We start from the raw sequence: 13,335 nt of genomic DNA, 5'->3' as shown, positions 1-13,335 counted from the left end.
CAGCACCAGCTCTAGTCTGTTATAATAGGACCTACCACTCTACCACAGTATCAGATCTGGTCTGTTATAATAGGACCTACCACTCTACCACAGTACTAGCTCTGGTCTGTTATAATAGGACCTACCACTCCACCACAGCACCAGCTCTGGTCTGTTATAATAGGACCTACCACTCTTCCACAGTACCAGCTCTGGTCTGTTACAATAGGACCTACCACTCTACCACAGTACCAGCTCTGGTCTGTTCTAATAGGACCCGTCACTCTACCATAGTACCAGCTCTGGTCTGTTTTATAAGGACCTACCACTCTACCACAGTACCAGCTCTGGTCTGTTATAATAGGACCTACCACTCTACCATAGTACCAGCTCTAGTCTGTTATAATAGGACCTACCACTCTAACACAGTACCAGCTCTGGTCTGTTACAATAGGACCTGTCACTCTACCACAGTACCAGCTCTGGTTTGTTATAATAGGACCCTTCACTCTACCACAGTACCAGCTCTGGTCTGTTATAATAGGACCCATCACTCTACCACAGTACCAGCTCTGGTCTGTTATAATAGGACCTACCACTCTTCCACAGTACCAGCTCTGGTCTGTTATAATAGGACCTACCACTCTTCCACAGTACCAGCTCTGGTCTGTTACAATAGGACCTACCACTCTACCACAGTACCAGCTCTGGTCTGTTATAATAGGACCCGTCACTCTACCACAGTACCAGCTCTGGACTGTTATAATAGGACCAACCACTCTACCACAGTATCAGCTCTGGTCTGTTGTAATAGGACCCGTCACTCTACCACAGTACCAGCTCTGGTCTGTTATAATAGGACCTACCACTCTAAGACAGTACCAGCTCTGGTCTGTTACAATAGGACCTACCACTCTACCACAGTACCAGCTCTGGTCTGTTATAATAGGACCCGTCAATCTACCACAGTACCAGCTCTGGTCTTTTATAATAGGACCTACCACTCTACCACAGAACCAGCTCTGGTCTGTTATAATAGGACCCGTCACTCTACCACAGCACCAGCTCTAGTCTGTTATAATAGGACCTACCACTCTACCACAGTACTAGCTCTGGTCTGTTATAATAGGACCCGTCACTCTACCACAGTACCAGCTCTGGTCTGTTATAATATGACCTACCACTCTACCACAGTACCAGCTCTGGTCTGTTATAATAGGACCTACCACTCTACCACAGTACCAGCTCTGGTCTGTTACAATAGGACCTACCACTCTACCACAGTACCAGCTCTGGTCTGTTACAATAGGACCTACCACTCTACCACAGTACCAGCTCTTGTCTGTTATAATAGGACCCGTCACTCTACCACAGTACCAGCTCTGGTCTGTTATAATAGGACCTACCTCTCTACCACAGTGCCAGCTCTGGTCTGTTATAATAGGACCTACCACTCTACCACAGTATCAGCTCTGGTCTGTTATAATAGGACCTACCACTCTACCACAGTACCAGCTCTGGTCTGTTATAATAGGACCTACCACTCTACCACAGTACCAGCTCTGGTCTGTTATAATAGGACCTACCACTCTTCCACAGTACCAGCTCTGGTCTGTTACAATAGGACCTACCACTCTACCACAGTACCAGCTCTGGTCTGTTATAATAGGACCCGTCACTCTACCACAGTACCAGCTCTGGTCTGTTTTAAAAGGACCTACCACTCTACCACTGTACCAGCTCTGGTATGTTATAATAGGACCCGTCACTCTACCACAGTACCAGCTCTGGTCTGTTATAAAAGGACCTACCACTCTACCACAGTACCAGCTCTAGTCTGTTATAATATGACCTACCACTCTACCACTGTACCAGCTCTGGTCTTTTATAATAGGACCTACCACTCTACCACAGTGCCAGCTCTGGTCTGTTATAATAGGACCTACCACTCTACCACAGTACCAGCTCTGGTTTGTTATAATAGGACCCGTCACTCTACCACAGTACCAGCTCTGGTCTGTTATAAAAGGACCTACCACTCTACCACAGTACCAGCTCTAGTCTGTTATAATATGACCTACCACTCTACCACTGTACCAGCTCTGGTCTTTTATAATAGGACCTACCACTCTACCACAGTGCCAGCTCTGGTCTGTTATAATAGGACCTACCACTCTACCACAGTACCAGCTCTGGTTTGTTATAATAGGACCCGTCACTCTACCACAGTACCAGCTCTGGTCTGTTATAATAGGACCCATCACTCTACCACAGTACCAGCTCTGGTTTGTTATAATAGGACCTACCACTCTACCACAGTACCAGCTCTGGTCTGTTATAATAGGACCTACCACTCTACCACAGTACCATTTCTGGTCTGTTACAATAGGACCCACCACTCTACCACAGTACCAACTCTGGTCTGTTATAATAGGACCCGTCACTCTACCACAGTACCAGCTCTGGTCTGTTATAACAGGACCAACCACTCTACCACAGTACCAGCTCTTGTCTGTTGTAATAGGACCCGTCACTCTACCACAGTACCAGCTGTGGTCTGTTATAATAGGACCTACCACTCTACCACAGTACCAGCTCTAGTCTGTTATAATAGGACCTACCACTCTAAGACAGTACCAGCTCTGGTCTGTTATAATAGGACCTACCACTCTACCACAGTACCAGCTCTGGACTGTTATAATAGGACCAACCACTCTACCACAGTATCAGCTCTGGTCTGTTGTAATAGGACCCGTCACTCTACCACAGTACCAGCTCTGGTCTGTTATAATAGGACCTACCACTCTAAGACAGTACCAGCTCTGGTCTGTTATAATAGGACCTACCACTCTACCACAGTACCAGCTCTGGTCTGTTATAATAGGACCTACCACTCTACCACAGTACCAGCTCTGGTCTGTTATATTTGGACCTACCACTTTAGTTTAGTTTATTATTTCGATCATAAAAAAAAATACAAAAAACAAGCACAGATAAAACTTGAAAAAGCCATACATGCACATGAGTAATATAATGGATAACACACAATAAAGTCTGGGACTTATTTCCATTATTAAATTATGGAGGATAACACATAATAAAGTTTGGGACTTATTTGCTTTGTTAAATCATGGAGGATAACACACAATGAAGTCTGGGACTTATTTCCTCTGTTAAATCATGGAGGATGACATACAATAAAGTCTGGGTGTCACGACTTCCGCCAAAGTTGGTCCCTCTCCTTGTTCTGACGGCGTTCGGCGGTCGACGTCACCGGCCTTTTAGCCATCGCAGATCCACTTTTCATTTTTCATTTGTTTTGTCTTTGTCTTACACACCTGGTGTCAATCCCCCAATTACCTGTTCATTATTTAACCCTCTGTTCAACCATGTTTGTTTGTCAGTGATTGTTTCTATGTAGGTAGGTCCGTTATTGTGGGCTCTGTTTTTGTATTGCATTTATTATATGTTGAGTAAAATACGTTTATTTACTCTTATCTGCTGTCCTGCGCCTGACTTCTATACACCAGCTACACATAGACCTCCTGACACTGGGACTTATTTCCATTGTTAAATCACGGAGGATAACACACAATACATTATGGGACTTATTTCCATTGTTAAATCATGAAGGATAACACACAATAAATTCTGGGACTTATTTCCATTGTTGTCCTCTTGAAAGAAGATGGCTGGACAAGATCCAACACAGTTAAACACAGTATGGCATTGAGATAATAACAGTATGGCATTGAGATAATAACAGTATGGCATTGAGATAATAACAGTATGGCATTGAGATAATAACAGTATGGCATTGGGATAATAACAGTATGACATTGAGATAATAGCAGTATGGCATTGGGATAATAACAGTTTGGCTGAGATAATAACAGTATGGCTGAGATAATAACAGTATGGCATTGAGATAATAACAGTATGGCATTGAGATAATAACAGTATGGCATTGGGATAATAACAGTATGTCATTGAGATAATAACAGTATGGCATTGGGATAATAACAGTATGGCTGAGATAATAACAGTATGGCATTGGGATAATAACAGTATGGCATTGAGATAATAACAGTATGGCATTGGGATAATAACAGTATGGCATTGGGATAATAGCAGTATGGCATTGAGATAATAACAGTATGGCATTGGGATAATAACAGTATGGCATTGGAATAATAACAGTATGGCATTGGGATAATAACAGTATGGCTGAGATAATAACAGTATGGCTGAAATAATAACAGTATGGCATTGGGATGATAACAGTATGGCATTGAGATAATAACAGTATGGCATTGGGATAATAACAGTATGGCTGAGATAATAACAGTATAGCTGAGATAATAACAGTATGGCATTGGCATAATAACAGTATGGCTGAGATAATAACAGTATGGCATTGGGATAATAACAGTATGGCATTGAGATAATAACAGTATGGCTGAGATAATAACAGAATGGGATTGGGATAATGACAGTATGGATTGGGATAATAACAGAATGGCTGAGATAATAACAGTATGGCATTGGGATAATAACAGTATGGCATTGGGATAATAACAGTATGGCATTGAGATAATAACAGTATTGCATTGGGATAATAACAGTATTGCATTGGGATAATAACAGTATGGCATTGGGATAATAACAGTATGGCATTGTGATAATAACAGTATGGCATTGGGATAATAACAATATGGCATTGCGATAATAACAGTATGGCTGAGATAATAACAGTATGGCTGAGATAATAACAGTATGGCTAAGATAATAACAGTATGGCATTGAGATAATAACAGTATGGCATTGGGACAATAACAGTATGGCTGAGATAATAACAGTATGGCTGAGATAATAACAGTATGGCATTGGGATAATAACAGTATGGCATTCAGATAATAATATTATGGCATTGAGATAATAAAAGCATGGCATTGAGATAATAACAGTATGGCATTGCGATAATAACCGTATGGCATTGGGATAATAACAGTATGGCTGAGATAATAACAGTATGGCTGAGATAATAACAATATGGCATTGAGATAATAACAGTATGGCATTGAGATAATAACAGTATGGCATTGAGATAATAACAGTATGGCACTGGAATAATAACAGTATGGCATTGAGATAATAAAAGTATGGCGTTGAGATAATAAGAGTATGGCTGAGATAATAACAGAATAGCTGAGATAATAACAGTATGGCATTGGCATAATAACAGTATGGCTGAGATAATAACAGTATGGCATTGGTATAATAACAGTATTGCATTGAGATAATAACAGTATGGCATTGAGATAATAACAGTATGGCATTGAGATAATAACAGTATGGCATTGGGATAATAACAGTATGGCATTGGGATAATAACAGTATGGCTGAGATAATAACAGTATGGCTGAGATATTAACAGTATGGCATTGAGATAATAACAGCATGGCATTGAGATAATAACAGTATGGCTGAGATAATAACAGTATGGTTTTGAGATAATAACAGTATGGCATTGGGATAATGGCAGTATGGATTGGGATAATGACAGTATGGCATTGAGATAATAACAGTATGGCATTGAGATAATAACAGTATGGCATTGAGATAATAACAGTATGGCATTGAGATAATAACAGTATGGCATTGAGATAATAACAGTATGGCATTGAGACAGTAACAGTATCGCATTAAGATAATAACAGTATGGCATTGAGATAATAACAGTATGGCATTGGAATAATAACAGTATGGCATTGAGATAATAACAGTATGGCATTGGGATAATAACAGTATGGCTGAGATAATAACAGTATGGCATTGGGATAATAACCGTATGGCATTGGGATAATAACAGTATGGCATTGAGATAATAACAGTATTCCATCTGGATAATAACAGTATTGCATTGGGATAATAACAGTATGGCATTGTGATAATAACTGTATTGCATTGGGATAATAACAGTATGGCATTGTGATAATAACAGTGTGGCATTGGGATAATAACAGTATGTCATTGCGATAATAACAGTATGGCTGAGATAATAACAATATGGCTGAGATAATAACAGTATGGCATTGAGATAATAACAGTATGGCTAAGATAATAACAGTATGGCATTGAGATAATAACAGTATGGCTGAGATAATAACAGTATGGCACTGGGATAATAACAGTATGGCATTCAGATAATAACATTATGGCATTGAGATAATAAAAGTATGGCATTGAGATAATAAAAGTATGGCATTGAGATAATAACAGTATGGCATTGCGATAATAACCGTATGGCATTGGGATAATAATAGTATGGCATTGAGATAATAACAGTATGGCTGAGATAATAACAATATGGCATTGAGATAATAACAGTATGGCTGAGATAATAAAAGTATGGCACTGGGATAATAACAGTATGGCATTCAGATAATAACAGTATGGCATTGAGATAATAAAAGTATGGCGTTGAGATAATAACAGTATGGCATTGCGATAATAACAGTATGGCTGAGATAATAACAGTATGGCATTGGGATAATAACAGTATGGCATTGGGATAATAACAGTATGGCATTGAGGTAATAACAGTATAGCTGAGAAAATAACAGTATGGCATTGGCATAATAACAGAATGGCTGAGATAATAACAGTATGGCATTGGGATAATAACAGTATGGCATTGAGATAATAACAGTATGGCATTGGGATAATGGCAGTATGGATTGGGATAATAACAGTATGGCATTGAGATAATAACAGTATGGCATTGGGATAATAACAGTATGGCATTGGGATAATAACAGTATGGCTGAGATAATAACAGTATGGCATTGGGATAATAACAGTATGGCATTGGGATAATAACATTATGGCTGAGATAATAACAGTATAGCTGAGATAATAACAGTATGGCATTGGCATAATAACAGTATGGCTGAGATAATAACAGTATGGCACTGGGATAATAACAGTATGGCATTCAAATAATAACATTATGGCATTGAGATAATAAAAGTATGGCATTGAGATAATAAAAGTATGGCAATGAGATAATAACAGTATGGCATTGCGATAATAACCGTTTGGCATTGGGATAATAACAGTATGACATTGAGATAATAACAGTATGGCTGAGATAATAACAATATGGCATTGAGATAATAACAGTATGGCTGAGATAATAAAAGTATGGCACTGGGATAATAACAGTATGGCACTGGGATAATAACAGTATGGCAATGAGATAATAAAAGTATGGCGTTGAGATATTAACAGTATGTCATTGCGATAATAACAGTATGGCTGAGATAATAACAGTATGGCATTGGGATAATAACAGTATGGCATTGAGGTAATAACAGTATAGCTGAGAAAATAACAGTATGGCATTGGCATAATAACAGTATGGCTGAGATAATAACAGTATGGCATTGGGATAATAACAGTATGGCATTGAGATAATAACAGTATGGCATTGAGATAATAACAGTATGGCATTGAGATAATAACAGTATGGCATTGGGATAATAACAGTATGGCTGAGATAATAACAGTATGGCTGAGATATTAACAGTATGGCATTGAGATAATAACAGTATGGCATTGAGATAATAACAGTATGGCATTGTGATAATAACAGTATGGCATTGAGATCATAACAGTATGGCAATGGGATAATGACAGTATGGATTGGGATAATAACAGTATGGCATTGAGATAATAACAGTATGGCATTGGGATAATAACAGTATGGCTGAGATAATAACAGTATGGCTGAGATATTAACAGTATGGCATTGAGATAATAACAGTATGGCATTGAGATAATAACAGTATGGCTGAGATAATAACAGTATGGTTTTGAGATAATAACAGTATGGCATTGGGATAATAACAGAATGGCATTGGGATAATAACAATATGGCATTGAGATAATAACAGTATGGCATTGAGATAATAACAGTATGGCATTGAGAAATAACAGAATCGCATTAAGATAATAACAGTATGGCATTGGGATAATAACAGTATGGCATTTGAATAATAACAGTATGGCATTGAGATAATAACAGTATGGCATTAAGATAATAACAGTATGGCATTGAGAGAATAACAGTATGGCATTGGGATAATAACAGTATGGCATTGGGATAATAACAGTATGGCTGAGATAATAACAGTATGGCATTGGGATAATAACAGTATGGCATTGGGATAATAACAGTATGGCATTGAGATAATAACAGTATGGCTGAGATAATATCAGTATGGCATTGAGATAATAACAGTATGGCATTGGGATAAGAACAGTATTGCTGAGATAATAACAATATGGCATTGAGATAATAACAATATGGCTGAGATAATAACAGTATGGCACTGGGATAATAACAGTATGGCATTGCGATAATAACAGTATGGCTGAGATAATAACAGTATAGCTGAGATAATAACAGTATGGCATTGGCATAATAACAGTATGGCTGAGGTAATAACAGTATGGCATTGGGATAATAACAGTATGGCATTGAGATAATAACAGTATGGCATTGAGATAATAACAGTATGGCATTGAGAAATAACAGAATCGCATTAAGATAATAACAGTATGGCATTGAGATAATAACAGTATCGCATTGGAATAATAACAGTATGGCATTGAGATAACAACAGTATGGCATTAAGATAATAACAGTATGGCATTGAGATAATAACAGTATGGCATCGGGATAATAACAGTATGGCATTGGGATAATAACAGTATGGCTGAGATAATAACAGTATAGCTGAGATAATAACAGTATGGCATTGGCATAATAACAGTATGGCTGAGATAATAACAGCATGGCATTGGGATAATAACAGTATGGCATTGAGATAATAAAAGTCTGACGTTGAGATAATAACAGTATGGCATTGCGATAATAACAGTATGGCTGAGATAATAACAGTATAGCTGAGATAATAACAGTATGGCATTGGCATAATAACAGTATGGCATTGCGATAATAACAGTATGGCATTGGGATAATAACAGTAGGGCATTGGGATAATAACAGTATGGCATTGAGATAATAACAGTATGGCATTGAGATAATAACAGTATGGCATTGAGAAATAACAGAATCGCATTAAGATAATAACAGTATGGCATTGAGATAATAACAGTATGGCATCGGGATAATAACAGTATGGCATTGGGATAATAACAGTATGGCTGAGATAATAACAGTATAGCTGAGAAAATAACAGTGTGGCATTGGCATAATAACAGTATGGCTGAGATAATAACAGTATGGCATTGGGATAATAACAGTATGGCATTGAGATAATAACAGTATGGCATTGGGATAATGGCAGTATGGATTGGGATAATAACAGTATGGCTGAGATAATAACAGAACAGCTGAGATAATAACAGTATGGCATTGGCATAATAACAGTATGGCTGAGATAATAACAGTATGGCATTGGTATAATAACAGTATTGCATTGAGATAATAACAGTATGGCATTGAGATAATAACAGTATGGCATTGGGATAATAACAGTATGGCTGAGATAATAACAGTATGGCTGAGATATTAACAGTATGGCATTGAGATAATAACAGCATGGCATTGAGATAATAACAGTATGGCTGAGATAATAACAGTATGGTTTTGAGATAATAACAGTATGGCATTGGGATAATGGCAGTATGGATTGGGATAATGACAGTATGGCATTGAGATAATAACAGTATGGCATTGAGATAATAACAGTATGGCATTGAGATAATAACAGTATGGCATTGAGATAATAACAGTATGGCATTGAGATAATAACAGTATGGCATTGAGACAGTAACAGTATCGCATTAAGATAATAACAGTATGGCATTGAGATAATAACAGTATGGCATTGGAATAATAACAGTATGGCATTGAGATAATAACAGTATGGCATTGGGATAATAACAGTATGGCTGAGATAATAACAGTATGGCATTGGGATAATAACCGTATGGCATTGGGATAATAACAGTATGGCATTGAGATAATAACAGTATTCCATCTGGATAATAACAGTATTGCATTGGGATAATAACAGTATGGCATTGTGATAATAACTGTATTGCATTGGGATAATAACAGTATGGCATTGTGATAATAACAGTGTGGCATTGGGATAATAACAGTATGGCATTGCGATAATAACAGTATGGCTGAGATAATAACAGTATGGCTGAGATAATAACAGTATGGCATTGAGATAATAACAGTATGGCTAAGATAATAACTGTATGGCATTGAGATAATAACAGTATGGCTGAGATAATAACAGTATGGCACTGGGATAATAACAGTATGGCATTCAGATAATAACATTTTGGCATTGAGATAATAAAAGTATGGCATTGAGATAATAAAAGTATGGCATTGAGATAATAACAGTATGGCATTGCGATAATAACCGTATGGCATTGGGATAATAATAGTATGGCATTGAGATAATAACAGTATGGCTGAGATAATAACAATATGGCATTGAGATAATAACAGTATGGCTGAGATAATAAAAGTATGGCACTGGGATAATAACAGTATGGCATTCAGATAATAACAGTATGGCATTGAGATAATAAAAGTATTGCGTTGAGATAATAACAGTATGGCATTGCGATAATAACAGTATGGCTGAGATAATAACAGTATGGCATTGGGATAATAACAGTATGGCATTGGGATAATAACAGTATGGCATTGAGGTAATAACAGTATAGCTGAGAAAATAACAGTATGGCATTGGCATAATAACAGTATGGCTGAGATAATAACAGTATGGCATTGGGATAATAACAGTATGGCATTGAGATAATAACAGTATGGCATTGGGATAATGGCAGTATGGATTGGGATAATAACAGTATGGCATTGAGATAATAACAGTATGGCATTGGGATAATAACAGTATGGCATTGGGATAATAACAGTATGGCTGAGATAATAACAGTATGGCATTGGGATAATAACAGTATGGCATTGGGATAATAACATTATGGCTGAGATAATAACAGTATAGCTGAGATAATAACAGTATGGCATTGGCATAATAACAGTATGGCTGAGATAATAACAGTATGGCACTGGGATAATAACAGTATGGCATTCAGATAATAACATTATGGCATTGAGATAATAAAAGTATGGCATTGAGATAATAAAAGTATGGCAATGAGATAATAACAGTATGGCATTGCGATAATAACCGTTTGGCATTGGGATAATAACAGTATGACATTGAGATAATAACAGTATGGCTGAGATAATAACAATATGGCATTGAGATAATAACAGTATGGCTGAGATAATAAAAGTATGGCACTGGGATAATAACAGTATGGCACTGGGATAATAACAGTATGGCATTGAGATAATAAAAGTATGGCGTTGAGATATTAACAGTATGTCATTGCGATAATAACAGTATGGCTGAGATAATAACAGTATGGCATTGGGATAATAACAGTATGGCATTGAGGTAATAACAGTATAGCTGAGAAAATAACAGTATGGCATTGGCATAATAACAGTATGGCTGAGATAATAACAGTATGGCATTGGGATAATAACAGTATGGCATTGAGATAATAACAGTATGGCATTGAGATAATAACAGTATGGCATTGAGATAATAACAGTATGGCATTGGGATAATAACAGTATGGCTTAGATAATAACAGTATGGCTGAGATAATAACAGTATGGCATTGAGATAATAACAGTATGGCATTGAGATAATAACAGTATGGCATTGTGATAATAACAGTATGGCATTGAGATCATAACAGTATGGCATTGGGATAATGACAGTATGGATTGGGATAATAACAGTATGGCATTGAGATAATAACAGTATGGCATTGGGATAATAACAGTATGGCTGAGATAATAACAGTATGGCTGAGATATTAACAGTATGGCATTGAGATAATAACAGTATGGCATTGAGATAATAACAGTATGGCTGAGATAATAACAGTATGGTTTTGAGATAATAACAGTATGGCATTGGGATAATAACAGAATGGCATTGGGATAATAACAGAATGGCATTGGGATAATAACAATATGGCATTGAGATAATAACAGTATGGCATTGAGATAATAACAGTATGGCATTGAGAAATAACAGAATCGCATTAAGATAATAACAGTATGGCATTGGGATAATAACAGTATGGCATTTGAATAATAACAGTATGGCATTGAGATAATAACAGTATCGCATTAAGATAATAACAGTATGGCATTGAGATAATAACAGTATGGCATTGGAATAATAACAGTATGGCATTGAGATAATAACAGTATGGCATTGGGATAATAACAGTATGGCTGAGATAATAACAGTATGGCATTGGGATAATAACCGTATGGCATTGGGATAATAACAGTATGGCATTGAGATAATAACAGTATTCCATCTGGATAATAACAGTATTGCATTGGGATAATAACAGTATGGCATTGTGATAATAACTGTATTGCATTGGGATAATAACAGTATGGCATTGTGATAATAACAGTGTGGCATTGGGATAATAACAGTATGGCATTGCGATAATAACAGTATGGCTGAGATAATAACAGTATGGCTGAGATAATAACAGTATGGCATTGAGATAATAACAGTATGGCTAAGATAATAACTGTATGGCATTGAGATAATAACAGTATGGCATTAGATGAATAACCAGTATGGCACTGGGATAATAACAGTATGGCATTCAGATAATAACATATGGCATGGAGATTAATATAAAAGTATTGCGTGGAGATTAATAAAACAGTATGGCATTGCGATAATAATACAGTATGGCTGAGGATTACTAACAGTATTGGCATTGGGATAATAAACAGTATGGACAGTGGGATAATAAACAGTTATGGCATTGAGGTAATAACAGTATACGCTTGAGAAAATACACAGTATGGCATGGGCTATAATAACCGTATGGCCTGAGATAATAACAGTATGGCATTGGGATAATAACAGTATGGCATTGAGATAATAACAGTATGGCATGGGGGATTAATGGCACAGGATGGATTGGGATAATAACAGTATGGCATTGGGATTAATAACAGTATGGCATTGGGATAATAAACATAGGCATGGATAATAACCGTATGGCTGAGATAAATAACAGTATGGCATTGGGATAATAAACAGTATGTGCATTGGGATAATAACATTATGGCTGATGAGATACAGTATAAGCTGAGATAATCCATTATGGCTTGCATAGTTGCTGAGATAATAACAGTATTGCATTGGGATATAATAACAGTAT

This window comes from Salmo trutta, unplaced genomic scaffold (genome assembly GCF_901001165.1).
Source record: "Salmo trutta unplaced genomic scaffold, fSalTru1.1, whole genome shotgun sequence".
NCBI lineage: Eukaryota > Metazoa > Chordata > Actinopteri > Salmoniformes > Salmonidae > Salmo > Salmo trutta.
Note: the sequence above shows the minus strand (reverse complement) of the source record.